The sequence below is a fragment of the Rana temporaria genome, chromosome 4 (genome assembly GCF_905171775.1).
Source record: "Rana temporaria chromosome 4, aRanTem1.1, whole genome shotgun sequence".
Taxonomy (NCBI): domain Eukaryota; kingdom Metazoa; phylum Chordata; class Amphibia; order Anura; family Ranidae; genus Rana; species Rana temporaria.
This window is the reverse complement of record NC_053492.1, coordinates 344,563,560-344,589,218: the sequence shown is the minus strand read 5'-3', so window position 1 is coordinate 344,589,218 and position 25,659 is coordinate 344,563,560. Positions and strand designations below refer to the sequence as shown.

General features: G+C 41.6%; 1 protein-coding gene and 1 pseudogene across 2 annotated transcripts in view; both read left to right on the top strand.

Moving 5' to 3' along the window:
• Positions 1–25,659, top strand: part of CRIM1 (cysteine rich transmembrane BMP regulator 1) — a 945,688-nt gene that overhangs the window by 75,347 nt on the left and 844,682 nt on the right. The window lies entirely within an intron of this gene.
• Positions 2,701–3,167, top strand: LOC120937517 (annotated as a pseudogene).

The following is a 25,659-nucleotide window of genomic DNA, read 5'->3' as shown; positions in this document are numbered from 1 at the left end:
ATCCCCGTTCACACTGAGGCAACTTTACAGGAAGTTGCCCCAGTGTTAACCTGTTCTAAGGCAAGCTCCTTCCTCCCACAGGGGAACTTCACGCCACATTTTAAATAAAAAAAAAACTGGCATGGGTTCCCTCTCCAGGAGCATACCAAGCCCTTAGGTCTGGTATGGATTTGAAGGGGAACCCCCTACGCTGAAAAAAACGGTCAGGAAAGGGGGTGGGCGAGCACCCCCCCTTCTGAACAGTACCACGTGGCATACCCTCAACATGGGGGGGGGGGGTGGGTGCTTTGGGGCAGGGTAAACGTATCTAAAAGGGGTGTTAACACTAGGCGCTTGAACTTGAATTCATTTCAATGGACAGAATAATATATAACCCCAATTTCAATTTTCTATTGTGAATAAAATATGGGCTTATGAGATTTGCAATTCATTGCATTCTGTTAAGTAGATTTTACACAGCATTCCAACTTTTTTGATTTGGGAAACTGGCAGGATCACCAGGTATTTCACACAAAGGAAGCACTGCAAAGAGAACAGGATATTTTTTAAATTGTACAAGCTAACATAGACGCATATCTGGAATATGAAATGTTGGAGTATCATACACTTTAGGCCCCTTTCACACACGTAGGTTGGATAAAAATCTATTGTTTTTGTTTTATTTTTGTATTTTACTTTTATATCAATTTTTTTTTTCTATTTTAAGATACATTAAAAACCTAGTTTATTCAGCATGAAATGAAGCTTCGTTATGTAGCATGAGGCTGTATATTCTGCAATATTTAATTTTTTTGGTAAACTCATTCAATGAATGCAAGCTGAGATGACATGCACTGCATTGATGCATTCACACAATTTCACAGTAACCATGGGATAAAGTTCATTTCTTTATCCCATTGTATTGCAAAATGATGTACACTACATACTGTATGATTAAATTGCATTTGATATCGCTGTTTTACTAACCTGACAGCTTATTCTAAATGGGGAAACCTTCATTTTGTTTGCAAATATTAACCACTTCCCACCCGCCCGATGAGTTTTTACGGCCACAATGTGGCTCTAAAATGCCGGGAGGCCGTCTATATATGGCCTCTCAGGTGCCGATGCGCGTGCCTGGCAGTCGTGATGTTTGCCAGGCACCCGAGATCGGCAGTCAGAGACAGGGGCATGGATCTCTGTGTGTAAACACAGAGCTCCACGTCCTGTCAGGGAGAGGAGACCGATGGTGTGTCCCTTGTATATAGGGATAACCATCGGTCACCTCCCCCAGTCAGTCCCCTCCCCCCACAGTAAGAATCACCTAGCAGGGCACACATTAACCCCTTCCCTGCCAGTGACATTTATACAGTAATCAGTGCATATTTATAGCACTGTTCGCTGTATAAATGTGGTCCCAAAAATGTGTCAAAAGTGTCCGATGTGTCCGCCGCAATATCGCAGTCCTGCTAAAAATCACAGATCGCCACCATAACTAGTAAAAAAAAAAAATAATAAAAAAAAGTCAGTCTATCCCCTATTTTGTAGGCGCTATAACGTTTGCGCAAACCAATCACTATACGCTTATTGCGATTTTTACCAAAAATATGTAGAAGAATACATATCGGCCTAAACTGAGAATTTTTTTTTTTTTTTATTGGATATTTATTATAGCAAAAAGTATAAAAAAATATTTATTTTTTTGTTTTTTTCAAAATTGTCGCTGTATTCTTGTTTGTATTGCACAAAATAAAAACCGCAGAGATGATCAAATACCACCAAAAGAAAGCTCTATTTGTGGAAAAAAAGGACGTCACTTTTGTTTGGGAGCCACGTCGCACGACCGCCCAATTGTCATTCAAAACGTGACAGTGCTGGAAGCTGAAATTTCGCCTGGGCAGGAAGGGGGTTATATGTGCCCAGTAAGCAAGTGGTTAAAGATTCTAACTACCAGTGAGAATAGGTCCTTGCATTTAAAGAGCACCTGTCACTTCAGATCCATCATGGCAGCGCCTGTTAGCGGGTCCCAACGCATCTGCTGCCGCCATGTCCCTCACCTTGTCTCACTGCTGCACCACAGTCATGCCATTAAAGTGAATGGGACTGTCGGTGAGTCGACAGCGGGTCAGAGGAGGAGCCACTGCGGGACAGAGATTACAGTTGCTGTTTAAAAATTTATTTAAATTAAGCCTTTTTACTAGTGATTTAAATCAAATCCACCCTGCGCTATTTTGCCGTGATTTAAGGGAATGTCTGTAAAACTTTCCTCAAAGCTGGACCAAAGTAGTACAGGAACTACTTTGAAGTCGGTGTGACTTGAAGTCGCACAGATATGAATGGTACTCATTGGAAATCATGGGGTACGACTTGTCATGTGACTTTGCAGTCCCAAGTCGCACAAGTGTGAAAAAGGCCTAAATCGCCAATAATATGATGATCTCAGCTTATGTATGTAAAAAGTCAATCTAAAAAGACGTATTGTTTAGGTAAACCTTTTCACAAATAGATTTTTTTTTTTTTTCAGAAAGCCTTGGTATTGCAGATGAGTCTGTATTTGATTAAATTAATATGACTTTCATTTAATTGTAGAAAGGGAAAACTGCAATTATCTGTGATACAAATCACTTATTGCCCTTTGCTCTTGGTAATGTGGCTGATCATAGCTTGCTAATTACTTTCCACAGAAAACAATGGATCTGTGTACTGGGATAGTGTTTTCTACATAAAATACTCTCCTAGTCTTTTCTGCAATCGGCCCTGGGACAGGCAAGATGGGCAAGTGCCGTGGTCTTCGTACAGCAAGAAAGCTCCGTAACCACCGACGTGAGCAGAAATGGCATGACAAGCAGTACAAGAAGGCCCACTTGGGGACTGCCCTAAAGGCTAACCCCTTTGGAGGTGCTTCCCATGCTAAAGGAATCATCCTGGAAACGGCAAGAAAATTACAGCTTTTGTACCAAATGACGGTTGTCTGAACTTTATTGAGGAAAACGATGGAAGTGTTGGTTGCTGGATTTGGTCGTGCTGGTCATGCCGTTGGTGACATTCCTGGTGTGCGATTCAAGGTTGTCAAAGTAGCCAAAGTTTCCCTGTTTGCCTTGTACAAAGGCAAGAAGGAGAGGCCAAGATCATAAATGTTTTGTTATTGTTTAATAAACCTCATTCACAACTTAAAAAAAAAAAAAAAATACTCTCCTAGTCAACTGTTAATGCAAGCCCTAGTAGATGATTCCTGCAAAAGTGCTTAGAAAGTACACTAAGTTGCTGCCATCTTTTTATAAAAATCGGACCCAAACTTTATCTGAATCAAGAAACTGATTAAATTGCTATTTAATAACTCGCCAGATTTGTATAACTATTTTAGTTGGTGACCACAGTGAACATTTATACGCTATGATATGGAGAATTTGTGCTCTGTACTTTTATATATGTGTGCACACAGAAACCTGGATTGGCTATACCTGTATCTGTGCTGTAGAAGGATCTAAGGCGGGGGGTCTCAAACTGGCGACCCTCCAGCTGTTGAAAAACTACAAGTCCCATGAGGCATTGCAAGGCTGACAGTTACAAACATGACTCCCACAGGCAGAGACATGATGGGACTTGTAGTCACGCAACAGCTGGAGGGCCGTCAGTTTGAGATCCCTGATTTATTCTAAGGCCTCATATACACTGCTGTTAATAAACGGATGTTTAGGAGCAGTTGGATGTGTTTTTTCCACTGCCCCTGAACTCTCCTCTGTTAGCTTATGAGTACATGTACACAAAAATGCATTCAGGACAAATGTTCAGAGGCATTTGAAACGCCAAATGTCTGTAACGGCTTGTAAACGCGGTTACTCGCATCTAGCCAAACTTAGTTTACAAGCATTTTTAATATAGATACATTTTTGACTATTTGCAAAAAAAAGAAGCTAAACGTACATGAAATTGAGAATTTGTCCACATTTGGCTGGTAGCCTAGCGTTTGTTAAACCTAGGGTCCTTGCAAGTTGATGGGATACAGCAGTGTTTCTCAACTCCAGTCCTCAAGGCACCCCAACAGGTCATGTTTTCAGGATGAAATGGCAATTGCTAAGGCAGTGAAGCTGATCAAATCACCTGTGCAAAATAATGGAAAGCCTGAAAACCTTACCTGTTGGTTGGGGCACCTTGAGGACTGGATTTGAGAAACACTCGAATAGAGGGTTCTTAGTTTCCCTATAGGTTATATTTACTAAATATACTTTTTTAATAAAAAAACAAATGAATAAAAATTGTGTATTTTCAGAACTTTTATTTCTAGCCCTGCATAGTAGTGTTTATGAAATCGAAGCAAGTAAAGTTTTTATTTATTTTACCTAGTTACCATAAAAACGCTCCTATGCTTTTGATGTGTTTGGAGATGTGGGACTTATAACTCTGTTGGCGTACGGACCTAATTTGTCTGTAAGTTATGTTGTGTTAGTGCACTATTAACGATCTTAGTGTATTTTTAGTGAAAATAAAAGCCGCTCGGTTGTTATCCCGGAGGAGCGGTAGGGGACATGCCCCGCCTTCCGCAGCTCTTACCGGGCCTCCCGCGATCAACGATCCGCCTCTTCCGGAATCTAGGCAGAGACTGTCACGATGCCAGAAACTGCTTCGTTACAGTCTCCTGTATGTAAACAGAAGCAACGTCACTTCCGGTTTACTCGGCTGCCAATGGCGCTGGATTAATATTTAAAATATGTGTGTGTGTGTATGTATATATGTATATACAGTGTGTGTGTGTGTGTGTGTGTGTATGTATATACAGTGTGTGTGTGTGTGTGTGTGTGTGTGTGTGTGTGTGTGTATATTCAGAATCGCTGTTTTCAGCGATCTGAATACTTTGAAGTGTAAAGGAGGGATTGGAGGTCTTTTAGACCCATAAAGAGTACCTGTCACCACCTATTACTGTCACGAGGGATGTTTCATTCCTTGTGGCAGCAATAAAAGTGATAATTTTTTTTATTTTTTTAACATAATGTAAACATAAATGAGGGAATTTTTTTTGTTAAAGCGCCCCTGTGTCTGCGAGCTTGCGCAGCAAAGAAAACTCGTATAAACGTTGCAAATGTAAACAATGTTCAAATCACACATGTAAGGTATCGCCGTGATCGTCAGAGCAAGGGCAATAATTATAGCACTAGACTTCCTCTGTAACTCTAACCTGGTAACCGTGAAAAAAAAAATTAAATCGTCGCCTAAGAAGATTTTTAGGTACTGTAGTTTGTCGTCATTCCATGAGTGCATGCAGCTTTAAAGCGTGACATGTTTGGCATCTATTTACTCGGTGTAACATCTTTTTACATTATACAAAAGAATTAGGTTAACTTTAATGAATTAAAAAAAAATCAGTAAAGTGTCTTTTTGTCCGAAAAGTTGCGTTTAAAACACTGCTGCACAAATACCGTGCGACATAAAATATTGCAACAATCGCCATTTTATTCTCTAGATTCTCTGTTAAAAAAAATATATATATTATAATTGGGGGTTCTAAATTTTCTAGCAAAAAATACAGATTTTAATTTGTAAACCCCAAATGTCAGAAATAAACTTGGGCGTGGAAGGGCGTATAAGTGGTCTCTTCTGCGCATTGTCTGGATTTCCTAAGCTTCTTGCTGATGTTCTTGTAGCCCATTTCAGCCTTGTGCAGGTCTACAATTTTGCCCCGATGTCCTGTGACAACTCTTTGGTCTTGCCCGTGATGGTGAGGTTTGAATGTAAGAAAGATTCTTATACACCATAATGAGTTGTCGTTGGGAGCACCTTCTTAAATTGACAGGACTAATCTGTACCACATGATCACATACTGTAACCAGTCTTTGGAAGTCAGAATTCTTATTGGTTGGTAGGGGATTTAATACCTTTTTTTACTCACTGAATTGCAACTCAATTGATAACATTTGTATTGTGTTTGTTTTTTTCTGGATTTTTGTTTGATATTCTGTCGCTATCATTTAAAATACACCTAATGAGAAGTTCTAGAGCCTTCATTTCTTTGTAAGTGGGCAAACTTACAAAATCTGCAGGGGATCAAATTGTCGTCCCTGTAGATTTATGACCTAAAAACCAGTAGGACATTGGAGGAGTTCAGCAGCTGACCCCTTATAAGCACCCCCTTCACCAATGGCTTTCGCTTCTCTTATCGAGCGAGGTGGGAGGGAGAGAGCAGCACCGCTGCTATTGGGCACAATGCTGGATTGAGATGGGGCTCAGGTACGTATTTGAGGTGGTGCTGGGGGGGGGGGGAGGTGGGGACAATAGAAGGGTGTGTTTTGTTTTTTTCCTTGATGCACAGAATTCATTAAGGTAAAAAAACCTTCAGCCTCTACAGCCACTTTCATATAGTGAATGAGTTTGGCCTTACCTACAATCAAGTTGCCAATTCACTTATCTACAGTTTATAGCCATTTACTCACTGTCTGTCACTTTAAAATATATCATTTTGAGTTTTCTCTTTGAAAGAAAACTGTTGGCACAGAAATATACCTTTACTCCCACCAATATGCAAAATAACCAGAATAGCTGTTTGATCTACTGTAACAAAACAAGATGAAAAGACTTGATAAAGCCTTGCAAGGCATTTTTTGAGAAATTTGGAAGTATTAGTGTAATAAATCACATATTAGGTAATATCCAAGTGAATTAATATATGCTACAGATAATCACAACATCTGGCTTTAGTTAACCAAAATGATATTGAAATAATACATTTTGATGTGTAATAAGAAATAATGAACATATCTCTTTTCAAGGTGGATTTGATTTTAAGTCATTATTTAAATGACTAGGAATAAGGCTTGATTTTAAATCGACTATTTAACCCTTTCACTACCAAGTCTGTACAGATTTAGGCCCCTTTCACATTGAGGAGTTTTTCAGGCGGTAAAGCGCTAGAAATAGCGCTGCTATCCCGCCTGAAAAAATCCTGCACTGCAGACTCAATGTGAAAGCCCGAGGGCTTTCACACTGAGGCGATGCGCTGGCGGGAGACAAAAAAATCTCCTGTCAGCAGCATTTTTGGAGCGGTGAGAGGAGCGGCATGTATACCGCTCCTTCACCGCTCCTTCCCATTGAAAACAATGGGAACCGCGGCAATACCGCCCGCAATGCGCCTCTATAGAGGCGCATTGCGGGCGATATTAACTCTTTATCGGCCGCTAGCGGGGGTTAATACCGCACCGCTAGCGGCTGATACCCGCGGCAATTCCGGCGGTATAGCGCCACTATTTTTAGCGGCGTTATACCGCCACCGCAGCTCCCGCCCCAGTCTGAAAGGGGCCTTACAGAGGTGCCCGCAGGTGGCCAAGTCAGTATGGCGTATGGACCTCTTTTCTCCCCCTCCTATAAGCTTATGATAACTTAAATGGCCATAAGCTTGTATCAGAATTGTTCAGCAGACTCTGCGATATGATGAACATTTGCGCAATTATTGCGGGGCCCAAAAAAATCAGTAGCACTTCTTTTCTTTTTTTTTTTTTTTTCTTCTCTCCTACAGGTTATGTATTTTTAGAAAATGTCTAGATTGAGGGGTGTTTTTAAATTCTGAAAGCTAGAAGTAAAAAATGAAAACCTCCAGATTTTTTGGTAAAATTAGCTGTATTTTTATCTGCTAATAATAAAGTGAAAAATAAAAAAGCAAAGCAAAAATGGTCTTTCCACCTGATGTGTACAAAATGGAGCACAGGGCCTGGCAGCAAAAGGGTTAAATAATTTTTTTTTTTAATCCAAAAACAAGTTTATTAATCACAAATTTGACACATACAGTCCAAAGTACCGCAATCATAACCAATATAGCAGGCCACATACAAAGCAGTGGTAAATGTAGATATAAAACAACATACTGAAAGGACCTATAGACCGCTTCCCACCCCCACACCCCCTCCTGTCCCATTAGCCCAAGAGTCTGTCCATGACTAGGTCGTTCGGGGCTAGCCCCGGCGTTCCCAACCACAAGTCCCACAACCGTTCAAATTTTCCGGAGCAACCCCTATGCTGGTATATAACCTTTTCCATCCTTAACGTATTACCGAGTGCAGTGATCCACTCCCTAACCGTGGGGGGCTCCTCGGATATCCAATGCAGCATAATCCGTTTCCTGGCCATGAATAGGGCCCTGGTGATGGCCTCTCTAGTGTGGGGTTCCCACTCTAGCTCGTCCAGAAGATTCAGGAGGCACTGCTTAGGGTCTAATGGGATCGAAACCTGGAACACTGTGTTTAGTGTGTCTGTCACTCCCGCCCAGTAGGTGTGCAACTTGGGGCAGCGCCAAAGCATGTGTATCAAATCCCTGTGATCCCTTTTACATCTTGCACATGTCGGTGTGGGCCGCACTCCCATAAGATGCAATCTGTGGGGCATATAGTATACTCTTAGGAGTGTATACAGTTGTGTCAGGCGCTGTGTTACATTCAGGGAACAGCTGGTAACCGATTGCAGGGCCTCCTCCCACTGCTCCTCATCCAGGGGGCCTACGTCCGCTTCCCACTTCCTACTGACTGTCAGAGGGTGTTTCTTAAGGTACCTGCAAAGCAGTATATTATAGCTCTGGGATATAAACCCCTTAGACGTCTCTGCACTCTTAAGCTGGGAGAGGATTGGAAGGGAGTCCACATGCCACTCCGAGGCCCTGGACTGGGCGACAAATGCATGTCTAAGCTGCATGTAGTAGAAGAACATGGTAGCTGGTATGTCTCCCTCAGCGTCTCAAAAGGCAATAAGCCACCATTACCCAAAATCTGTGTTAAATAGCGGATCCCATACCTCTTCCACCTTTTCCCTTGTTGCAGTTTGGCTAGTTCGGGATAGGAGTCATTTGCCCAAATAGGGCTAAACTCGGTAACCCCCGAGGCCCCTTGTAAATACTTGGTCTTGTTCCATATCTTTTGTATTAGGCTATATGTGGGAAAGCTTTAAATATTTTTTTAAAGAGCAACTATCATCTCTGTCTCACAGTGGCTCCTCCTCGGACCCGCTGCTGACTCACCGACCGGGCCCATTCACTTTAATGGGACAACAAGGTGAGGGATGTGGTGGTAGCAGGTGAGTGGATGCCCACTAACAGGCGCTGCCATAATGGATCTGCAATGACAGGTGCTCTTTAAATGCAAGTACTTATTCTTGCTGGTAGTTCGAATCTTTAATATTTGCAAACAAAATGAAGGTTTCCTATTTAGAGTAATAAGCTGTCAGGTTAGTAGAACAGCGATATCAGAACCGATTCAATCATACGGTTTGTAGTGTACATAGATTTGCAAAGCAATGGGATAAGGGAATATTCCTGAACTTTGTTTTATCTCACGGTTATTGTCAAATTGTGTGAATGCATCAATGCAGTACATGTCATCTCCACTTGCAGAGCTTGGATTCATTGAATGAATTTATCATAAATGTAAATATTGCAGAATATACAGCCTCATGCTACATAACTAAGCTCCATTTCATGCTGAATAAACTAAATTTATGTATCTTGAATCGAACTCTAGCTTTTTACTACAAAAGCATTTTATATAAAAAAAAAAAAAAAAAAAGTTTAAATGTATTTACCGGTATATGAAAAAAAACATTGATTTTTATCCACCATGTCTATGTTGATAAATAGGAAATCTCCAAATTCCTACTATGAACAGTACACTGCATTTGACCTTTTAAGAAATAAACTATTGATAATATTATATACAGAAATGTGTGAAACTATTTAATTTCTGGTGGTCACTGTTGGGCCTTTTCAGTTCAAATGCAGTGGAAAATGTCAAATTTGGTGTGTCTTTTTTATATTGTCATTTTTTCATTATGTTAATTTATTCAGTATGTTTAGATGCTGTTACTAGTGGGGATACCTTTTTTATATCCACCATATGCCTTTACCCTTTTTTTTTTTTTTTTCCCCTTTTCTTCTTCCCAACATTTTTTAATGCATTAACAACTGTTGAATAAGCAGTAAATAACATTACTTTCAGCACAATATCAGAATAAAATGTTAGAAAAATAAATTTAGTAAAACAAGGAGAAATGGTTATTTTTAATAAAAAACTATTTCTGAGTTCATTTTTGTTTTAAATGGAGCAGTTCCTGTTTTGGAGTAAATACTAAAGCAGTAGAAAAGCTATTTTGTACAGTTTTTCCTGCTATCATAAGCCTAACAAATAAGTAGAGCCAATGATCATGAATACAGAGTGCTACCTGGAGGCCCAGAAAGGGGGAAAATAATATGCACCGGTGCTTTGACTTTTTATTTAAGATTAATAATTTGGTAATCAGTGGCGGCCCGTGCATTGTGGGCATCCTGGCACCTCCCTCTATCCCTGCCGCTGCCCCCTATCCATGCGTCCGGCCCCTTTCAGGATGTCGGATGCATGGACTCTTGTGGTTTTTTTTTTTTTTTTTTTAGCACCCGATCAACGCCGGAGGTTCTAATAAGCTTCAAAATAGGGTGGGCTTGGGGCGCAGAGAGTGGGCCCCAATCCCACCCAATTGTGTGATGATGGCTAATGAATTTTCGCTATTTTTAAACTATGCCAGCTCTCAGCCTAAGTTCCAAGCTCTCAAAGGGCTGGTGTCATAGCCCAGGGCTTGAGGTTTCAACCTGGTGCCTGGGCTGCTGTCTGAATGCTCCCCATACCCCGTGTGCCCCTTTTGCTATGTATCCCAGGCTCCGCTTGCCCATCTTCGGGCCTGGGACTGGCATAGCCGCTGGGTAGAAAAGGGGGAGGGAGGAGAGTGAATACACGTCCACTCTCCTTTCTGGTTGTTGCCCCGGAAGTGACATCTCTGGGTCCCCATTGACAGTTTGCCATCAAGGCCGGGAAAGAATGTAATACAGTGCGATGTGCATTGCATTACAATCGGTGGAGCACAGCGGAGACATGCAGGGTCTCTTAGACTCATTAAAAAGAACCAGACACCAAAAAAAAACCTCACATAAGGGACTTTTCAGCAGCTCTAACTAAGAGGTATTAAGATTGACACGGTTGGGTTAGGAGGGTTTAGTTCTGCTTTAACCACTTCCATACAGGGCATGTATACACCTTCCCGCCCAGACCAATTTTAAGCTTTCAGCGCTGTTGCACTTTGAATGACAATTGCGCGGTCATGCTACACTGTACCCGAACACAATTTTTATCATTTTGTTCCCATAAATAGAGCTTTCTTTTGGTGGTATTTGATCACCTCTGGGATTTTTATTTTCTGAAAAATAAATAAAAAAAATGACCGAAAATTTAGAAACAAATTTTTTTCAGTTACAAAACACTGTAAATAAGTACGTTTTCTCCTTCACTGATGGTACAGCACTGACGGGCACTGGGCACCGATGAGGTGGCATTGATGGGCACTAATATGCGGCACGGATAGGCGGAATGGATGGGCACGGATAGGCGGCATGGATGGGCATAGATGGGCACTGATAGGTGGCACTAATGTACTGTAGTGTGTTGTACTAATGGATGCCAATCAGTGCCAACGAATAATGCCTGCCAGTCAGTGATGGCCATTGTGGGCACTAATTGGCATCCATTATTTCTGATTGTCATTCCTGGTGGTCTAGGGTGGCATACCTGTGGTGGGCATCCCTGGTGGTCTAGTGGCATCCCTGGTGGTCCAGTGTGGGCATCCTTGGGGGGGGGGGGGGCTGTGCTGATAATCGATAAGCACAAACCCCCCCTGTCGGAGGAGCAGCCGATCGGCTCTCCTCTACTCGCGTCTAACAGACGCAAGTGAGGAAAAGCAGATTACCAGCTTTTCCTGTTTACATCGTGATCAGCTGTGATTGGACACGGCTGATCACGTGGTAAAGAGTCTCCGTCAGAGACTCTTTACCTAGATCGGTGTTGCGGGGGCACGCAGCTGCTCAATATCCTGAGGACGTCATATCCAGTCAGGATATTGAAACCACTTTGCCGCCGTCATTTTGTTATAGGGCGGGCGGCAAGTGGTTAAGGGAGAAATGCCTTCACAACTATTATCATAATAGACTATACCGATTAGTTGTTTCAGCCCTAGACTGATGTGCAAACTGATGTTAACTGACCTGAAGATGGATGTGCGAACACATGTCAACTTCCACATGGGCATCATCCGATCAGTCATGTTTTTGCTAAGGAAAAATAGATGAAAACAGATTCATATTACATTTTTCACATCAGTTTTCAGGTCATATCAGTTTATATCCATTCAGTTTAGTGTACATCAGTCTACATTTTTTTTATTTTTTTTTTGGTTTCTGTAACAACTAAAAAAATCTCATCTGTTTCAGCGGATCTGGTTGTTGGTGGTTCCATTTAAAGAAAAAAAAAAAAGATTGAACGCCCTTGTGAAAGTGTAGATTAAGGGAAATTCCATCATAGGCAGGTGTGCCCATTGGAAAATTTCCCCTCTCCTCCTAGTCCTGTAACATTTGATTACTTATTACCATCTCCACAGAGGGGTTGCAGGCAGCAATAAAATCTGACACTTTTCTATTGACAACTACACAAATATTGTCTTTGGATACCAGCCTTTTCTATAGAGAATAAACCCACTGGCTTTCACAAGCAAGTTGGCAATTATGAAATGTTTTTTGATGAATATTTCAATGTGTATTTTAATTTCTGAACAAAGCAACTACTCTTCTGAGTTTTAATTTATCATCTCTGTGACTACATTTTATTTATATATATATAATATATATTTTAATGGCCAGGTCCACCTTAAGCATATACTGAAAACATGTATCCCCCAGTTCAGGATGCAAATGTAAAGTAGCTTTGGCTGCTATACACGCATGATCTCTGGCTATGTTCCCGGCAGACTCCCAACTCTCAAGCTCTGGCCAGGTCAAATGACCGTTCATTTGAACTAATAAGGTCTGTCAGTTATGGATTTGAACTTCCCGCAGCAGAAGGCCAGTTGTTTTTGTTGCCCCCCTCCTATTCCAGTCCCTTGTCCAGCTATGTTACCTACAGCTGAGAACTGAAACGGTTCAAGTATAGGCCTGTGGACCCAGAGTGCACATATACAGTAAAGTTTTCCACAAAAATACACAAACTTTGCAGAGACGGCAGTCATGCAGACCTAAATGTATTGGAGGCAGGGGGCAGAGTAAAACCTTTTCACATGTTTAACTGAGAGTTGCTAGTAGGATCTGCAGTGGTGACTTTTTGGTGCCCAAGGCCACGTTGGCTAGGCAGAAATCTGGGTCTGGGATCTGTTGACCATCAAAGGAAGAAGAGTTAAGAGGACCTGTGATGTCATTGGACCAGACTGAAAATAAGGTAACTATACAGACTTTTTAATTTTTTTGGTGGGAGATGATCCAAAAGGGGTGGAGACCCAAGTTTGGTTTAAGTAATTGCTGCTGAACTGACTAATGCTTTAAAGCTGATTAATCTGTGTCTTCGGAGTACCTGTTTATGAGAACCGCAGAAAATGCCTAAAAACCGACCATACCGAATTCAGGTAAAATATTTAGTGCAACTCTGTGACATGACTGTGATTGACGGGAGTGAGCTTAAAAAAAATCCTTTGGTTTGTGCAGTCCCTAAGCGGAAATGCTCATTGTGCCTGTGTTTGACAATAGATGCAGAATCGTAAATGCATAAAAGATTGAACATCATTTACATGTCTGTCAGCCTGTCTAACCACAGCAAAATGTGCGCGCCACGAGGGATAGATAAGCACATTTCCTGTTTGCATGAGAAATGGAACAGTTGGGATGTGATAATATAAACCACTCGGTAACATAAACCTTTTAATGTTTTTTGTATTATGTTGACCATTTGACTGTGATTCCTGTGGACACGTTGATCCAGTCTTGTGTTTTTAGACTGTGTTAAAAAAAATTCCCTAGGGAAAGTATGCCCTGTTCTAGGAGGATTGAGACATAGACATGCTCTTTTAATCCCTTTGAAGCTTTTGCAAACCCAAACAGGTTCTGTCTGTACAGAGAAAGACAATAGACTGCAGTTTTATGCTACTCCTGTGTGCAGTGCAAACTCTCATGTGATCAGTGCACCTTTTATCTTGCTGAATGTCATTTATTCAAGCAGTTTGGCTGGCTTACTGGTAGCCAGGTTTTCAGGCATGTTTCTTCTAGGGCTGCAACGAACGATTATTTTCATGATCGATTAGTTGGCCGTTTTTTTTATTGTTTCAATTTAATTAGATAAAAACCTCCAAAAGGTTGGTGTATAATTTAGCTGATATGTAAAGTTAAAGAATAAAATGTGTTTTTTTTTAAATGTTTACCCCCCCCCCCCCCCAAAAAAAAATACAGATCCTGGTACCTTAAAGCAAAGTCCAACCCAAAAATTGAATTTTTGCTTTTAAGTCACAGTGACCCCCCTGACATGCCACATTTGTCACCTCTTTTTTTTTTGGGGGGGGGGGGGTGCATCCCCTCTCTTTAGAGGCATCCAGCTCCCACTTCCTCTCTGGGCTCCCCGGCGCCAGAAGGAAGTTCACCTCTCCCCTCTCCCTCCCCTGCAATCTTCTGTTACACGTCACAAGTCCCAGAAGATTACCCAGCTTTCCCCGACTTGTTCATTCCCCGACTTGTTCATTCCCCGACTTGTTCATTCCCCGACTTGTTCATTCCCCGACTTGTTCATTCCCCGACTTGTTCATTCCACGACTTGTTCATTCCACGACTTGTTCATTCCACGACTTGTTCATTCCACGACTTGTTCATTCCACGACTTGTTCATTGTTTTGGCGGAACTCCTCTTTAAAGCAGATTAAACAGCACAGTGCTTGTTCTGTGTAATCTGTACCCCTCTAAACTGTAAAAAACCTACCTGAACCTGCCACCTTCTGTATCCCCCTCTGTACTGATCACAGTGGTCAGGGCTGCTGATCCCTGACCACTGTGGTCAGTTTGCGATAAATATACAGTAAATAACCAACTATATGGTTGGGGAACAAAATGTTGCATCCACTCTGAGAATACCAGAAGAGATATACAGTGTATATACTATTGGGGCTTGTTCACACTTGCCTAAATTTCTAACACTTAACAAATTCTCCTACAGCGTTTGTATGGCGTTGGTATGGGCGAAAGGCGTAAATGAGCTTTAGTATGGACATTAGACAGGCATTATACAAGCATTAATGAGGAGTTAAAAATGCTCCCCAAACACCCTATGGGCAGTTTTTAAGCGTTTGACGAGCATTAAAGCTGCTCCACAAATGCCTATTAAATTGCAGTAAGTGAACGAATCTTAACACCCCACAACCGCTCCAGCTGCCTGCCAGAACATTTGCAAGGCGTTGCCATAGACTTGGGAGGTGTTGAAATGCTTCAAATGCCTCCTGTGAACATGCCAGTGTGAATTTAAAGAAAAAAATAAATAAAAAGACCTAAAACGCTGTTTTCCATATTTTCAGACAGGGCTGTATTATAATAGTATGCATGACCGACTCCCTTGTCATAGACTGGTAGCTTGATGCAACCTGTGCCTGCTGTCACTTATGCAGGCCATACACAAACAAACAAGTTTTTCCTTTTTTTTTTTTTTTTTTTTTTTTTTGGAAGATTCTCATTTTAAAAGCGTTCATTCAATTCTCTAATTATGATTGAGTGAGAAACTTTTATATAGCGCAGCACATGCAAACTGAATCGCCTCTGGGCGAGTGGGGTTAAATCGACTTTCAGTTGTCAACACAGTGACAATTCAAAGTGAAAATATGAAGACGCAGAATAGAAAACTCCTCACATTCACATGTATGGACCGTGTACTGAGCTGTATGTGTTGCACTGTGTATACTGACATGTATGTACGGTGTACTAAACTGTATGTGTGGCTGAACTGTATTTTCTGATATGTAAAACAAAACATATAATGCATTCTGTATGCAGGACAACTAATCATCTGACTAATCAATTATGAATCAATTATGAAAATAGTTGACAACTATTTTCATAATCTATTTATGCTGATTAGTTGTTTCAGCCTTAGGCTGCATTCACACCTAAGCGACAGCCGCGTACGCGTGTAGCGGCAGATTTGCCGCGATTACAAATGTTTCATTTTTTTTTTTTTTCTAAAGTATTCCCATTGCTGTCTATGGGAAAACGCGCCTGTCGCGTGAAAAAAAGGGTCCGGGACTTTTTTTCAGGCGACAGGCGTTGCGCGTCTATGAGATGTGAACCATCTCCATAGACGGCAATGGGAATTCTCCCCTCTAGCGACAGAAGCGTCCCGCGTCGGGCGTTTTGTCGCTTAGGTGTGAATGGGGTCTTAGTGTCTTCCCTTCATCATCTTCCTCAAAGGTTTTGTAGCCAAATTCTGGTTTCACACAAGTTGTCAGGTCTCAGGCCTCTTATCATGGGTTGTATCTTTCCAAATAAAAGTCAAATAATAAAATCTGCAGTATGCTTTTAGTTACTATGGATGTTAAAACTAACTGAACTAAAGCTGGCCATATATAGACAAGTGTTTCCGGGACAAAAAAACAAACAAAAAACGAAGGAGTCGGGTGAAAAATGATTGGCCCAACAATGACTATCCTATCAGAAGAAGTCATTGTTAAGAAGTATGGAAGCAGCCATGGGTGTTGTGGGTGCTTGAATATAATACAAATGATAAGCACCTTTAATAATACAGGAAGCATAAGTTGGGGAGGTTACATGCCATAAGTGCGCTCACAGGACCCCCTTAGAAACTGGTCTTCAGAGAATTGATTCACCACTTGCTGCCCAGCTCACGTAGGTACCTGTGCGTCAAGTCGTGCATGTAAGATTGCAGGTGTGCTGCCCGCGATCGCTGTATGCAGGGGCAAAACGAGGATCTGCCATTTTTAAACAAGGCGGATCCCCGTTCTGACAGGGGACATTTCAGAGATCTGCTGTTCCCAATGATCAGAAATGGCCATCTCAGTCATTTCATTGAAAATCCATGAACCTTTACAACCCCTTTAACTTCCCTTGCTTTAGTGCTAATTCTTATCGCCATGGCAACACTCTGTCCAAAGAAAAGCCCTTTTAAAAACTACTACGGCACACGCCCTAGACAAGAAGGATGGAAGGTAGGTGGAGATTAGCTCTGAGGTGAAAACACAGCCCAGGGAGGTCTGGATAACAAAGGGAACTGCCTGGTCAAAAACATTGCTTGTTCATTTAAACGAATGATTGAATTGAAGCCGGAATCTTCATTTTAACAGGATGCAGCTCTTTATTGATAACTAAAGTTTGGCTAAAAAACATTAGAGCAATATTTGCCATTAAGCATATAGGCAGAGACCAGGTCTTCTGGACATACTAAAGACTGATCACTTAAAGATAGTTGTTTGGTCAAAGTAACAGTAGACATGTTAGGCGCAAACCATAGACCACATTTCAGAATTCCAGAATGTGGTGGTGGTTATGTTATATTTGTGGGGTGCTTTGGGTCCTGGGCAGTTTGCAGTTATGAATTTGGCATCCTGAGGCTATCTGTACAAAAACTGAAGGCGAGTCAGTATGGATCTTTAGACATGATAATGATCCAGAGCACACTAGCAAATGCACAAGGGATTTGCTCAAAAAGAAGGCGGCTTATTGACTGGCTTGGTCAAATATGATATGATCCCCCTTAAAATGTTGTGGGGAGATTTGAAAAAGGCGTTAAATGCATGGAAACTTATCTTACAACTGCAGGAATTCTGCATGTTGGAGTGGCTACATATAACACAAAGATGATGCCAGAGACTGGTAGGAACTCATGCCGAAGGCATTCAATAAATAGTTTGTTGAAGGGGGCAATACCAGCTTCTGGGACCAAACATAGAGTGACAATAATAATAAAAAAACAAAATAAAACAAAGTGGTCATTTGAGTCAACCTCATTTTTTTTATTTACTGCAATCTATGTGTTGTTTTTTTATTTTGTTTTTGTTTTTTTCTTACTTTTTTTTGTCCAAGTATAGATCTATGTTTGTTCCAAACATGTTTTGAATCCACTTACTGTTGACTGACTCACTACCTCTGTTGGAAGTGTAACCAAGAGGAAACTTAACTTTTCCACAGCACACAATTGTTATTCGTTTTAAATAAATGACTGAAAAGGCAAAGCTTTATCTTTTTTCTTTACCATTTTTAATTCAAGTATATCAAATTTTGAATTTCCATTAGAGCCGGTTCACACTGGGGCGACAAGTCAGTCGGCTCAGCCGCCTGATGAGTCGCGTCCCATTGAATTGCAATGGAACCGTTCTAATAGGAGTGACACAAGTTGCTCCGACTTAGAAAAAGGTTCCTGTACGACTTTGGGGGCGGCTCGGGGCATCCTGCATTGACTTCTATACAGAAGTCGTTTTGCAAATCGCCTCTGAAGTTGTCCTCAGGACGACTTGCAGAGTCGCCCCCGAAGTCGTGCCGCTGCAGTGTGAACCGACTCTGACGGTTTGTATGAACATTGAATGTTTGTTCAAATATGTTGAAATCGTCAACAATTTCCATGTGGTGTGTACTTTTTTTTTTCACATGACTTGTATGTTCACAGCCACCAAACAGATTCAATCCTGGCTTTCGTCTAAATGTCATGGGTGGTGATCTCGTATATGCGGACAAACATTGGATCCTTTAAACATTTTGAGATGCACTTGTGGATCACCATTTAGAACACCACAAACATTGCGATAAGCCTGTCACAGTACATTTTTGTACAAACTGTCTTCCAGGACCTGCTAGGCTAGGGGCAGCGACAGGGATAAAACTCTCCTCCTTTCAAGGAGACTGAATATCACATCATGTGATTTTTTTTTTTTTTTTTTTGTATCCGAGCAAAAACTAATTTTAATCAGAACCTGATTGTCTGCATGTTTTTTTTTTTTTGTATTTATTTTTACAATTTCTTTTACTTCAAAAGTAGAAATGCACTAAAGTGGAATGGAGCTTCCTTACAATCCATCACCACAAAAAAAAAAACACAGCACTTTTCCCCATCTACATCCATGCAGGAGTTGATAAGCCGTGGTGTCAGATAGCTGGCCAACCCATGCACCTAGTTATCCAACCACAGACCAACTGAGATGGATTTGTGAGCGACCGCTCAGGAGGAGAGGGAGAGTGTGTCAGGCAGTGCGCAAAGTCTCCTCTCCTCCTACACTGCCAGAGAGAACATCACTATGCTGTCTCCTCATGTCTCCTGTCAAGTTTACACACAGTCCGAACCTGTAGCCTACTATTTAGGGCAGGGAGAGAGTGTAAACTGCCAGCTTGTATTGTAAATGATTACAGTGAGAGAAGAGTGCTTTCATTCAGAAAAACAGTCTGACAATAGTACAAGCCAGGTTCTACACGAGGCATTGCCATCTATGAAAATTAACTCACTCAATGTAGTTAATCTGTATGTTAACATAGGTCCATAACCCCAGTCTGTCAGATGTATATTCCTCCACACTATTTACAATAGAGCTGTGTTAAGTCTCTAGCTTTCCAGCCTCTGTTAAGTATTGTTTATGATGGCCATTTAGCCATTAGCAATGGGGCTTATTACCAGACTATACGGACGCTGGAATATTTTAATACAATGTATGATGGCCTGCTTTTATGTGTGGAGCTGAACTGTGTTCTAGTATGGTGGTGTTCAGTCTGGTCCGTGGCTTTTAAAAGTTGTGGTCCTTTTTCCACAGCGTAGGCAGATTTAAATCTAAAAGTTTTTGCAGACTTGCTAATTTTGGAGAAATGTGTGGTCCAATTTTCTATATGAATCCTATTCTCCCCACTAATTTGGGGGTTCATGAGAAGTGCAATTGTATCTGTGTTTTACAGTTTTACATGTGCTCCCATTAACTTCTATGTGTGTTTTCTGAAAGTGCATCAAAGATGCAGCATGAAGGCCTTTGATGCGCTTTCATGAAAATGCACGGTCTAATATAAGTCAATGGGAGCACACCAAAAATATGGTAAAACATTCCTAGATCACACTGCACCCAAACTGCAGTGCATTGGTGTAAACCACTCTCTAAATTGTTGCTAGTGATGTGAATTAAAATTTCCTAATTTGACATTTCATTAACCCTCGTTCACATTGGAGCGACTTGTAATGCGATTTGACAGGTCAGGTCGCACCCTATTGATGGAAATCCCACTGTTAAAATCGATGCAATGCCGACTGTAAAGTGATCACACCTACTTTTTGCCAGTTTTAGGTGTGACTTGCACAGACTGTGCATGAGGCCATGTGTATTTGAAATTATGCGTTTTCCAGATGAAATTGAACAATTTCTAAGTTACAGTCAATGTAAACAGGGGCTCAGTGTTCTATATATAATCGGGTCAGTTAGGGCACATTCATACAAAAATGCGATATGATGCATGTAACCAACAGTGAGCAATCGGCACCAATATAACCTAGATCAGCAGTCATCAACCAGTGGTCTGTGGACCACTGATGATCTACAAGAAAATGTTGGTGGTCCCCGGGGGTTCTGACTCAAATCAACATTGTGGCGGATGTATACCGCCCAATGCTGTTTTCAGTGGTCTCAGTCAATACTGTCGGCCTACATTGCTACCTGATGGCTCCTGTGTAGTTCCAGCTCCTGTGAACTCAGAGGGAGGCGCCAGGAGTAGAGCAGAGAGCGGGAGCTGAATTCCAGTGGCAGTGCAGATCAGATTGTGGGAGGAAGCATGGAGCTCAAGCACATGGCTGAGTAAGTAGATGAGATTCAATAATGAGTCTGTAAGACAGCAGTGTGATGAGGGGCCTTTTTGTGTATAAGGCATGTAAAATTCAAGTTGGTGGTCCACGGGATTGTTGGTGGTCTGTGAGGTCAGAAGGGTTGGAGACCACTGACCTAGATCCTGGCCTGATTTTGTTAGATCTCAATCTCTCGGATACCCTCCCTGCCTGAGGGAAACAATGGTGCCTCAATGAAAGCCTCCTGCAGGACTAAATCACACAAATTTATGTTGAATTAATAATGAATGTATTCGGGCCTGTTTTATGGGCTGCAAATTTTTAGAGGTATACTGCACTAATTAAACGTTGGGCATGCCTCAAAAAAAGGCAGGATGCTCAAACTTCTGCATACGATGGCTACATTGGAAATAACGAATAAAGGCTACAGATAGGAGACTGCTAGTCTAGTTGAGAGCCGGTTCACAAAGGGGCAACACGACTTCCAGCACAACATGGACACAACTTGAGTATGAATCATAAGGCAACTTACAAGGCAACTTCAAGTCGCCTCCAGGACGGGAGGCTTTCCGGTGGCCAATCAAACAACAATCAGCTCTGTGGGAGGGGGGAAGGGAGGGGTTTGCATGAGAAATGTATGTTATCTTCCTGTATTGTTGCTTCAGTTAAGACAGTGATCTGACTTCTGAGGCACAAGTTGCCTAGAAGTCTGATTTGAAGTAGTACAGGAACCTTTTCTGAAGTCGGAGCGACTTCAGTAGTGTGTATTAAGACGGCACTCATTCACTTCCATTGATTTTCTTTACCGCGCGACTTGGGGCAACTTGAAGTCGGATCCCAGGTTGCCCCTGTGTGAACCGGCTCTAATGCTCAATAGCTATGTTTTAGAGACGTATTGTGTACTTGGTAAGATGTTACTCAGTGTGAATATTATACAAAGCTTACTACTAGTTTTGCCTAGAGCCAATGTGCGAAAAAGTATACTGTTCTGTCCTTGCCATTTACTTATAAAGAATCCATTAAAAAGAAAAGAAAATACACAAGGCATGTTGCTGTATAGTTTATCTGCCGAATCCTGCTCCTAGTTGGCTATTTTATTTGCATCTCTTATATTTAAACAATCCTTTGTTGTAGCTCTTAATACTTATGAAGATGCTGCTGAAAAAAAAAAGGCTGTAGCATTAATTGACTTTGGAGTTCTCTCAAGGTTGAGGACTAGAGGCAAGAATCTCTCATCTGTCTGGCTCACACTGTACACAATACAGTAAAAGATAGGTAGGGGATTGCCATGTGGGGAGGGAAGTCTGGAGATTGACATGGGTTTGATGGAGAAAGCAAAAGCCTGCTGGGCCTCTTACTCACATTGATTTAGGAAGAGAGTTTGGCCAAGCGCCAGTACTGGTTAGGTAGAATATTTTTTTTTTTTTTTACATTCCAGTCATGTGGAAAGACAGGAATTTGACACGGAGATCTTGATTTGGAATGTAAGCTTTGGGTAGTGGTTATCAAGGTGCTAAGCATTTATGCAAGCCTGTCACGCAACTGAAAAGCAGCATTTAGGAGACTCACTAATGTAATAAAATAAAATAAAAATGCCAGTTTCAAGAGACTGTTCTTTGATCTGAAATAAACAAATCTTTAGGGAAGAGATTTGCTACTAGACTGTATGTATGTGTGTATATATATATATATATATATATATATATATATATATATATATATATATATATATATATATATATATATATATATATATATATATATATATATATATATATATATATATATATATATATATGTGTGTGTGTGTGTGTATATGTATGTATGTGTGTATATGTATGTGTGTATATATGTGTGTGTGTATATATATATATATATATGTATATATATATATATATATATATATATATATATACATATACATATACACACACACACACACACACACACTGTAAAGTTTGGGATATTGTAGCTCCAGAGAGTGCAAAGCTGGTAAAACTTTAAACTAAAAGGCTTTTATTTTCAACCGGGAAATTTTAAAATAAGTCTTACTGCAGCACACGAATACACATACAAAAATAAAGCCTGCTTATCTTCAGCACAAAGTAAAAGTAAAAAAGGCACATATAGTTCATGGATGGGTCTTCACCCCAAGATTTTAATGGCCCTTGTCGAATATTTGAGCCTTCAGCACACTCGCAGCTCTCCAAGACAGACATTCACAGACAGACATATTCACACCTAACATACTTCCTGTCTTTAAGGGCTGCTTCCTGGAGGCTCGTAACCCTGTGTGCTTAAATCCCTGTAGTCAGGGGTGGAGAACCTTTCCCACCAGAATATCACTCCAGGGCCTCCGAAATTCCCGGTCCCAAATATCTCTTTATTGACACAGAGAACTGGGACTCGGTTCCGTCCTGAATATATTTATTCCCGGGAATTCCTCGCTCATTGTGACCCTCCTAATACTTCCACACTTTCCTTAACCACTTAGCAACCGACCCATATTCAAAGTACGGCTACAGGGCGGTTGCTTAACTCTGGGAGGCCCTGGGGCGCGCACACGGGAGCGTCCATGACCGCCGGGCCTAGAGGACCCGGTGCATCACGGATCACGGTAAATCGCTGCTGATGGCGGCCGTTTACCACGTGATAGCTCCGTCCAATGACGGAGCGATCACTAGTAAACAAACCGGCGTCATGCGGAGGCAGCAGCAGTGTGAGCTGGATCTGTGGTAACTGCAGTCACAGATCCAGCAATCCATGATCAGCCATCCCTGCCCCATACACTGCAATACCCTGCCCCATACACTGCAATACTCTGCCCCCCCCCTCCCGCCATCCTCCAGTGCTTCTAGCAACTCACCGCTACGATCGAAGCCAGGATAGTTTTTTTTATTTCGGGCTTCCCAGCCTAGAGGTGAGATGTGGGGTCTTATTGCCCCCATATCTCACTGTAAAGAGGACCTGTCATGCCATATTCTTATTACAAGGGATGTTTACGTAAGTCCCGCCCACATATGAAAACGATGTTCAAACCACGCATGTGAGGTATCTCTGCGAACGTTACAGTGAGAGCAATAATTTTGGCCCTAGACCTCCTCTGTAACTCAAAACATGTAACCAGTAAAAATATTTAAAGCGTCGCCTGTGGGGATTTTTAAGTAGCAAAGTTTTTGCGCCATTCCACGAGCGTGTGCAATTTTGACGGGTGACATGTTGGGTATCTATTTACTCGGCGTAACTTCATCTTTCACATTATGGAAAAACATTGGGCTAACTTTACTGTTTTTTTTTTTTTTTCAAGCACAAAACTTTTTTTCCCCGTAAAAATGCGTTAGAAAAATTGCTGCGCAAATACAGTGCGAGATAAAAAGTTGCAATGACCACCATTGTATTCTCTAAGGTCTTTGCTAAAAAAGAATATATAATGTATTGGGGTTCTATGTAATTTTCCAGCAAATAAATTATGATTTTTACATGTAGGAGAGAAATGTCAGAATTGGCCCAGAACGCCTGAAGTTGCTCCCTGCATGTTGGGCCTCTGTATGTGGCCACGCTGTGTAAAAGTCTCACACATGTGGTATCGCCATACTCAGGAGTAATGGCAGAATGTGTTTTGGGGTGTAATTTGTGGTATGCATATGCTGTGTGTGAGAAATAACCTGCTAATATGACAATTTAGTGAAAAAAAATCTTGATTTTGCAAAGAATTGTGGGAAAAAAATGACAACTTCAAAAAACCATGTCTCTTTCTAAATACCTTGGAATGTCTTCTTTCAAAAAAGGGATCATTTGGGGGGTATTTGTACTTTTCTGGCATGTTAGGGTCTCAAGAAATGAGGCCGTCAGTACTTCAGGTGTGATACATTTTCAGATATTGGCACCATAGCTTGTGGACCAAATAATATACACCAATTTGTACTTCTTTTTACCAAAGATATGTAGCAGTATAAATTGTGGCCAAAATTTATGAAGAAAAATTACAAGTTTGCTAAATTCTATAACCGAAACAAAGATTTTTTTTTTTTTTTTTACAGAATTTTCAGCCTTTTTTTTTATTTTTATAAAAAATAAAAAATGAAAACCCCAATGGCGATTAAATACCACCAAAAGAAAGCTCCATTTGTGGGAAAAAAAGGACAATTTTTTTATTTGGGTACAGTGTTGTATGACTGAGTAATTGTCATTCAAAATGTGAGGGCACCGAAATCTGAAAATTGGTCTGGTTATTAACCTCTTCCCCACCGCGCCATAGACAAAAGACGTCTAAAGCGCGGTGGAGTTATTCTGGGAGGACGTCCCTGGGACGTCCTCCCAGAATCCTTCACTCGCGCGCCCCCTAGAAGACCCGGCGCATCACAGATCGTGGTAAATCGCCGCTGACGGATGACGGAGCGATCACTTGTAAACAAACCGGCGTCCCTCTCCTCTCTGTACCGATCGGTACAGTGTGAGAGGAGAGGGGGGAGAGCGGAGGCAGCAGCAGCTGCTGTGGCTGGATCTGTGACAAATGCAGTCACAGATCCAGCCATCCTTCCCTGCGCAATAAAATCAATACTCTGAAATAACCCCCCATACTCTGCAATACCCCCATACCCCCCCATACTCTGCAATAACCCCCCCATACTCTGCAATAGCCCCCCCATACTCTGCAATAGCCCCCCCATACGCTGCAATAACCCCCCCATACTCTGCAATAACACCCCCATACTCTGCAATAACCCCCCATACTCTGCAATAACCCCCCCATACTCTGCAATAACCCCCCATACTCTGCAATAACCCCCCCATACTCTGCAATAACCCCCCCCATACTCTGCAATAACCCCCCCCATACTCTGCAATAACCCCCCCCATACTCTGCAATAACCCCCCCCCCCATACTCTGCAATAACCCCCCCCCCATACTCTGCAATAACCCCCCCCATACTCTGCAATAACCCCCCCCATACTCTGCAATAACCCCCCCCCATACTCTGCAATAACCCCCCCCCCATACTCTGCAATAACCCCCCCCCCCATACTCTGCAATAACCCCCCCCCATACTCTGCAATAACCCCCCCCATACTCTGC